Source organism: Rhinichthys klamathensis, unplaced genomic scaffold (genome assembly GCF_029890125.1).
Source record: "Rhinichthys klamathensis goyatoka isolate OS25496 unplaced genomic scaffold, OSU_Roscu_1.1 h1tg000060l_1, whole genome shotgun sequence".
Classification (NCBI taxonomy): Eukaryota; Metazoa; Chordata; class Actinopteri; order Cypriniformes; family Leuciscidae; genus Rhinichthys; species Rhinichthys klamathensis.
In genome coordinates this window covers 2093696-2101487 of record NW_026606605.1, presented here as the reverse complement: position 1 = coordinate 2101487, position 7792 = coordinate 2093696, and positions in this window count along the sequence as shown.

The following is a 7792-nucleotide window of genomic DNA, read 5'->3' as shown; positions in this document are numbered from 1 at the left end:
AATTACTGCTTAATTATACTTTGTAGTTGCATCAAACAATACATATTTCATGTGCGTTTTATTTACAGTTCTGCGAGTCGGATACGAAAAGTTCTTATTTATATGATCAGATGCTCTCATTCTTCGGTTTTCGGCTCGTTAGGAATCGGCTCATGTTCTGGAAAAGAATCGGTTGGCAGTAGAACCACTTCGAATTTACTTCGGATCATTCAGATCGGATTTGATGATCAGCAGCACTAAATGATTCGCTGGCGAATCTTACATTGTTTTATCACGAGGATCTGTCATTAACGTGAGTGCTTGCATCACAACATATCGTGCAAAATCAAATAAACAGACTTTATATTTTCCATATTTTTGTTTATGGAAAAATGTGGAGGTTGAGTCACGGGTTTGTTAATGAGCTCTAAGCTTTGTGAGCTCAGGCTCCATTCCTTATCCGGCATAAATCTCGAAAGGAAGGCGTGATTAGGACGGAACTGGGGGAAAAAAAAGTCAAAAGATTTTAATTTCGAGTGTTTATTCATCCCATACTTTGAGCAATACCTAGGAACTCATCCTAAACGTTCAGCTCTTGGGAATATGCTGTTTTCCCTGAGATATAACTGTTCTAAGATAGGCCATAATATTTTTTATGAACATTCAGATGGAAAAGGCTGGTGGTGGTTTTGTAATTCTTTAAGTTTATAGCACACAAACAAGCCTACACTTCCTGTTAGATCTGTCAGGCCAAGGGTTTCACTTCTGGACATGCCTAATCGTCTTATGCGGTGAACAATTACTGCATTAATGAGTGAGGATTGGTTCTTAATATTTGAGATATGGGGCCCGGTGAATATCTGTACCTAATCCTGGTATGACTTGGATTTATTAACTCTGTTTGTCTTGGCTGTTGAGTTTCTTCAGGTCAAGGAATCATCCAAAAGATTAGCAGAGACATGTCATGAGAGACCACGAGAGATTTGTTAATCTAACACCACCACCAAAATCATGTACAATAACTCATCTGATGTAAGACATTGCAATGAGTATAACATGTTTTTTTTTTATTGTAGCCTGTGACCTTATGCCAGCCTATTGTTGTCATCAGGAAAGCACTTCTAGCTGCTGGCTTGGCACAGCCATAGTGTTGACGGTTTAGACGCCTCATCATTTCAAAGGGGAAACCCAGCGGATCAGGCTTCAACTTTGGATGTGGTTCTAAATTCCATCACATGACCCTCGGTTACTGATCTCTTATACTGATTTATTACTGCTGGACCTTATGTAAAACATAAACTTTATTCAATTCTTTTCTTTTTTTTCACTTATTTGTATAACACTTCACAAAACAGCTTTACAACAAGAACAATATATTTTTATAGGCATATTTAAATGCATACATACACAAAAGTTATGTGAACCATCCACGTGGTATTACATATAATCTCTAGACTATGTATATAACCAATAAATGATTGATTTAAAAATTCTATACAGTTGTGTTTAAATCATTTAAAAATAGAAAACTAAAATAATTGGTTGGAAGTGCTACAAATACATTTAGGCATTAAAACATATTTTACAGGGGAAAATTGCAGGGGACAATTTTAGATTGTCTAAAGATTGAAGTTTTTCATTATTGGCGTTTTTAAAAATTAGCTCTAAGTGAGCGTTATGCTGGCAAATGTAAAAATAAGGACATGAGCATGCATACTTAAATATCCAATATCAACCATACTGATAAAATCTTGAAAATCAGCTGATAACTAGTACAATACTGATATATAAAAATGGTAAATAGTGGTTTTCTTACTCCATGTATGCACAAAACATTATGATGGGAGAAGTGTTAGTTTATGAGAACCATTTATTTTTCGGTAAATTAAAGAGGACCTCTTATGCCCTTTTACAAAGTCTTCTTGATCTTGTTTTCGGGCTCTACTATAATTTCATGCTTAAATGTTCAAATAAAAACTTTTTACATATTCTCCACTGTTGCAGCTCCTCTCTTCCCAGTCTGTCAGTAACGCTCTGTTTAGTTCCTGTCTCTATGAAGCCCGTCCTTCTGAAAAGCACAATGAGCTCTGATTGGTCGGCTGGATCACTGTGCTGTGATTGGTCAACCGCTTCGAGCGTGTTTGGGAAATGTCCCGCCCCTTACCATAACCACCAGTTTCAACACACTACTAACTAACTCAACCAGTCCTCGTCCCTTTATCCTGTGTATGTCTTAGCCGGGAATTATTTAAATGAGGAATATTGTGGTGTTTGTTCCCGGAAGAAAACTCAAGACTACAATGGAGGCGTTTCAGGGAGTTCAGAAACACTGACACTGGTATAGAGAATAACTCCCACTGGAGGGACTTTGTAACTTTACAGACCTTTTTTATGCTCAAACAGCAACATTACACACTAAAGAAAGTTGAACATGTAAACAAGCATAATAGATCCTCTTTAAAGTAGAAAGCTGTTGGATTAAGCGGTCGGACTCTGAACCGGAATCTCAGTAGTGCTGAATAATCTCGAGGATAATCCTGTGTTTTCCCTCCGTTCAGTTCTGGAATCTGTGAATGACTGACCTATTTGTTTTGAGACAAAGCTTTAGCAATCTGGCTCTTTACAGGTTGTACACATGTCTGAAAAGGCATAACCGGCGGCCAGAGCAAACACTGGTGTCAGAGTCTGTATCTGCGGGATCTTGTGGACAGGCCGAGTCCGGTCCTCGTGGCGTGGGTTTATGAGCCCGTGCTTTTAAAAGCCAAAGTGTCTGGGCATCGAGGCTGAGACTCAGGAGGGCATGAACTGGAGAGCGAAGTCTTCCTCTTTTAACTGTGCACATGTGATCAATGTTTTGAACATAAGGGTGTTTTAGACTTTGGTTGGTTAAGGAGTTTAGATACAAAAGGCCTTGTATTTGGCTGAGGAAAAGGTGTCTCAGCCCTCACAGGTCTTTCAAAAGGTCTCTTTCATTCAAGGTCCTGGAAACACACCAGCAGAAGATACAACCCTGCTACTGTTCAGCCTCTGGCCTGCACTACGGTCGTGACATCATTTTGGAAAAGGAAGTAATGGATTTGAAAGTTAGTTCAGAAGCAGATTTAAGTCTAGCCACAGACTGCATAGAGTATAATTCATATATAAACTAGTCACAGTCCAAATGATCTCAAGTTACACATATAAAGGTTTCAGGTCTTTGTTACATTATATTGTATCCTTTTTCATGTCGTTAGCTGAATTAAGTATAGCATACTTCTCTTAATTTGAGTATGCTATGCCGAATTGTTGACGTCTCCTCTTTTCCTCTGGTTTATTAGTCCTGTTGTGTCGTTGGTTGTTGTTCATTGTTCTTGTTTAGTCGGTGGTTGTGGTAGATCTGTCTTTTGAGCTTGTTTACCACGCGTTTGCATAAATTCTTCTCATGGATTACTCTTATCTTTTGTCTTGCTGTTTTAAAGTAGCTTAGTTATTTTGTTTGTGAGTTGAACTTGTTTTTGACTGTTCTTGGTTCATCTCTCTCTCTCTTTTTTACTGAACTATCAATGGATTCAAGGTCTTGTCTTAAACTTCATGTGATTATTTGGGGATTTTGGATTTGCATTGGGGTTCACTAGCTTGAAACGGATTTGATTTCATGTGATTTCACACTTGCTAAATATGATTGGATCCCATTTTAACATGCACAAAATTCAGATTTGATATTCTCGATTTTGATATTTTTGAAAACTCACCTTAGAATTAATATTAACATGTTGACTGAGCCCCACAAGTATTGGTGAACAAATATAAAAGAAAGAAGCAATTTAATAAGCCAAACTATATTTCTGGTGTGGGAAACATTGCTGAGCATCGTGTTCTCTACAGAGCGAAGCGGAAGTGAGGGCCCGAGGTCTTACAGTCCTGCTGATGTGTGTGTATTTTTAAGTTCTCCTAATGTCCCTCAGTGGGCGTTCACCGTTCAGTCTTGGACAACACAGAGCTTTTTGGGTCGTGAGTGAATGTGTCCTGTGAGTGTGTGTATTTATGTGTAAAGAGCTCCAAGTTTTCCCATATCGCCTCACCACATTTGTTGTCTATTTGCACCCATGCGCCAAAGGAAGGCGAGAAGGTGTTTATGTCTTTCAGAAGATTCGCCTCAGCATGACATTTGGCCCTCAAAGAAGAGTGTGTGTTTCTCCTGTGAGTCCAGTGACCTTGCCCAGCTGCTGTGTGTGTGTGTCATCAGAATCCAGGGCTGGTGGTTTGGGATGCTTATGTATCATCAGTCTGTTTTCGTGTTCATTGCTGGTGTTAGGAGGGGACTCTGTTTGTTCCCCTGAATGATCGATTCTGTCCCGTGACACGTTTGAAATTAATCCTGTGAGCTTGCTGTGGGTCACCTGCACTTACATAAGGACTAAACGGATTATAATTCAAGAAATTATATGTGATTAAGTAAAACCGAGCTTGTCATGTCACATGTAGATGTCCATACTGGTTTCTTTCGGTGTGTTCACACTTGTAGTTCAGTTCGCTTGGTTCGTTTGGACCAAAAAAAAAACATTTAGTCCTGGTCCACTTACTGTTCACATTGGCATTTTAACACCAAACCTAGACATAGGGATATGTTCACAACCTGATTTGTCGGCTTTTATTACGTATATTTTGTGGCAGAACTTACCGAACATCCAGAGCAACGCTGTGTTCTGGGATAAATGCTCTCGTTGTATATGCGTAGCTACATATGATGGTATTTTGACCATCTGAAAACTCGTGAAGAGCTTATAAAATGTCTTAAGGAGTCAAAAAAGCGTCAGGAATCCCTCCGTCACACACACGCACACAAACCAAGATCTGCTGCGAGGAGACGCGGTTCTGACGCCTGTACTGAACTGTGATGGGCGACATAGCAAATATGACGAGAAAAAACAGGTATGCTTGAGCATTCTGTGCTTTTTAGGGTCACATCTTGTGACATCATGTCCTGTTTTTGGTTCTTTTACATGTCTTTGGCCTGTTTTGCGTTCATATTTCATTCAAGCCGCACCAGAGTTTGTTTGGAAGCGGACCGAAACTCATCTTTTCAGCGTCTCGGTTCGCTTGTTTGGTGTCAACAGGGTTCAGATGACAGCGTTCACACTTATTCAGATGAACTGCACTAACAGAGCAATCGCACCAGGGTTTGTTTTTTAATCGAACCAAACCTGCGACGTGTGAACACACCCTTTGAGAACCTGCCTCATATAATTAAGGGTGCATCTCAGTCAGCTCTGTAGTTCACTAGTCAGGGAGTCGGCCGTTTTAAGAGCCGTCTCAATCGCAAAATCCTTCCAGTGCACAGAAACGTTTGCTCCCTAAAAAGTCCCACAATGCACTGTGAAAACCAAGGAGCATTGTAATGAGCCAGGGTCCTTACCAGTGCCTGAATTCATGTACACGATATACTGATTCACAACATAGGAAACTAGGGAGTTGATTGAGATGCACCCTAACTCTCCGCCAGCATCTTATTTTTATTATAGTTTTATTTTAGTTGTCAGCCAGCGCCAGTTTTTAATGATATTCACAAAACTTTCATGCCCCCTAGAATATTTTTTCTATATTAAAAGAAAGAACAGAGCTTTTAAACGACAACAAAAACACGTTAGCTTAACTTGTGCGTAAACAACTTGTATCCACTCCTGCGCTGCGTCTGAAATCGAATACTTCCTTACTATATAGTAAGCGAAAAACAGAGTAGTATGTCGAACACATAGGATTCGAAAAACTAGGTGAAAAATACCCGGATGACCTACTACTTCCAGCGAGATTCTGAAGTGAGCCTTTGATGGACACTTTACTATCCCATGAGGCCACGGTCATGCTCTAAAGTGTGAGCTGCAGGAATGCTGTAAGTGTGTACACTATCTTTTGCCTATCATTTTTCATCTGATGTTGAAAGTAACAGCTTCTGAGATTCTGAGAAATGTCTGAACCCTAAGTATCAGAGTAGACTTTTACTCAGCTTCTTTCCAGACAAAATGGGTGGATAAGTTATTAATGACTTTAATTCATTTGTTTATATTCATGTTTTGGGTTTTTTATCCTCGCTCATTTGCACACAACATTTTGTGCTGTTCACCCAACAGCTTTAAAAACAAGTGGTTCAGGAATGTGCATGGAAATGTCATTAAGTTTAAGATCAAAACATGCAAAAGAAATGTTGACACGAGTGCTTGCAGGGAATAAAGCAGGGCTTAAGAGGCAAAGGACTAATGCATTCCACGGTTGCTCTAAAGCATTGCATAGGCTATAGCAACAGCCGAAGCCATTAGGACGGTCTGCATAAAATCACATAAACTAAATGCAAGGTATTGATTGTTGATGTCCCTCTTCTCTGCTCCATCATCAACCATCAACACCGCATAACTTAAGCATTAATTCTCAAACTTTTTTAGCGCAATATAAGAGAGTGATTCGAGACTACTATTCTTATTTTACTATTGTCCTTATGGGTAGGTGACACATGCAGACAATACTGGCATTTAGTGAGGCACATGTGCAGAGCTTAGAATACTGAACAGCACATCCCCAGCACCTGTTCAAGAGGGTTAATCTTGGCCTTGACATCAACAAGATGGCCTTTTGATTGATTCTCTTGATATGACTGAGTGCATGTTTACACAGAGGTACATTGATCCAGTATGAAGTTGTATATAAATGTTTGATGATTCCACACAGTGCATGTGCGAATTATGCTACAACTTCGGGTGGATCTGTTTTTTATTTTCTGTAATTTTTTTAGGGGTGCGAAAAAATGTGTTTAGGTTTGTTGGGGGAAAACAGAAAACTGAATCCGTTCTGCTAAATTTGGTGGCAGTGCCATCCATCCCTCCCTCTCCTCGCGTGTGTCCTGCTCTCACTTTCATCCTCCTCGCGCTCCGCGCAGCACGTGCAGGTTACGCACTCTCTCAGTCCACATCGTTGAGCGTCTTGGACTCTATAATATGTCACGGACTTTTGGGACAATCTTGAAATGACCGAACTACAGGCACGACTTTGAATTCATCTCACACGGACCCGCTCCGCTCCTCCCCAAAGAACCGAAATGAGCGTCGCGCGCCGGAGGGGGAAAACCGGGCATGTCGTTTACTTCTAAACATTTCTGCTTTGTTCTTAGACAGTATTTGTCAGGAAACCTTGAGTTATGGAATGCGTTCGGATTTTTTGTGCTGCAGGGTGTGTTTTAAAACTTTTGAGTAGCCTAATTAATGCGCAGGTTAGTGTCTCACCATGAAGTGCTCATGTTCCAGTTACGATTTAAGATGAAAATTCAGCTGAAATATTCATATCAATGTGGAGTCATGGCTGTATGGACGTATCTTTGATTAGTAATAGCAACTTAAATTAACTAATAACATGCAGATGCGCTCTATGAGGCTTTTCAACTGGATCACCTGAACACTTTTTGTTCACTTGCTGGTTATTAGAACGAGCTTGCTGTCTTTTAAAGGGATATGATGTTTTTACGTTTAATTAGTAATTGTGTTACATGCCCTGTCACATTTTCTGATTACAACAATCACTTTTGTTTAGAAAAATATTTGATAGTGTAAGTTTTGCTGTCTGCTTAATCAATTATCGGTTGTTTAACATCTGGTTTAGCGATAAATGTAAAAAAAAAAAAAAAAAAAAATAGCGACCAACAACGACATTACCGGGAACAGGAAACAAAAGTGTCTACAGGTAAATTAATAATTTTTTTATTGTTGTTTTCATAAATTATCAAAAGTTGTATGTAATAGACATTAATTCTTAAGTGCGATGTGTTGATATTGTTTGTCAAGATTAGTGA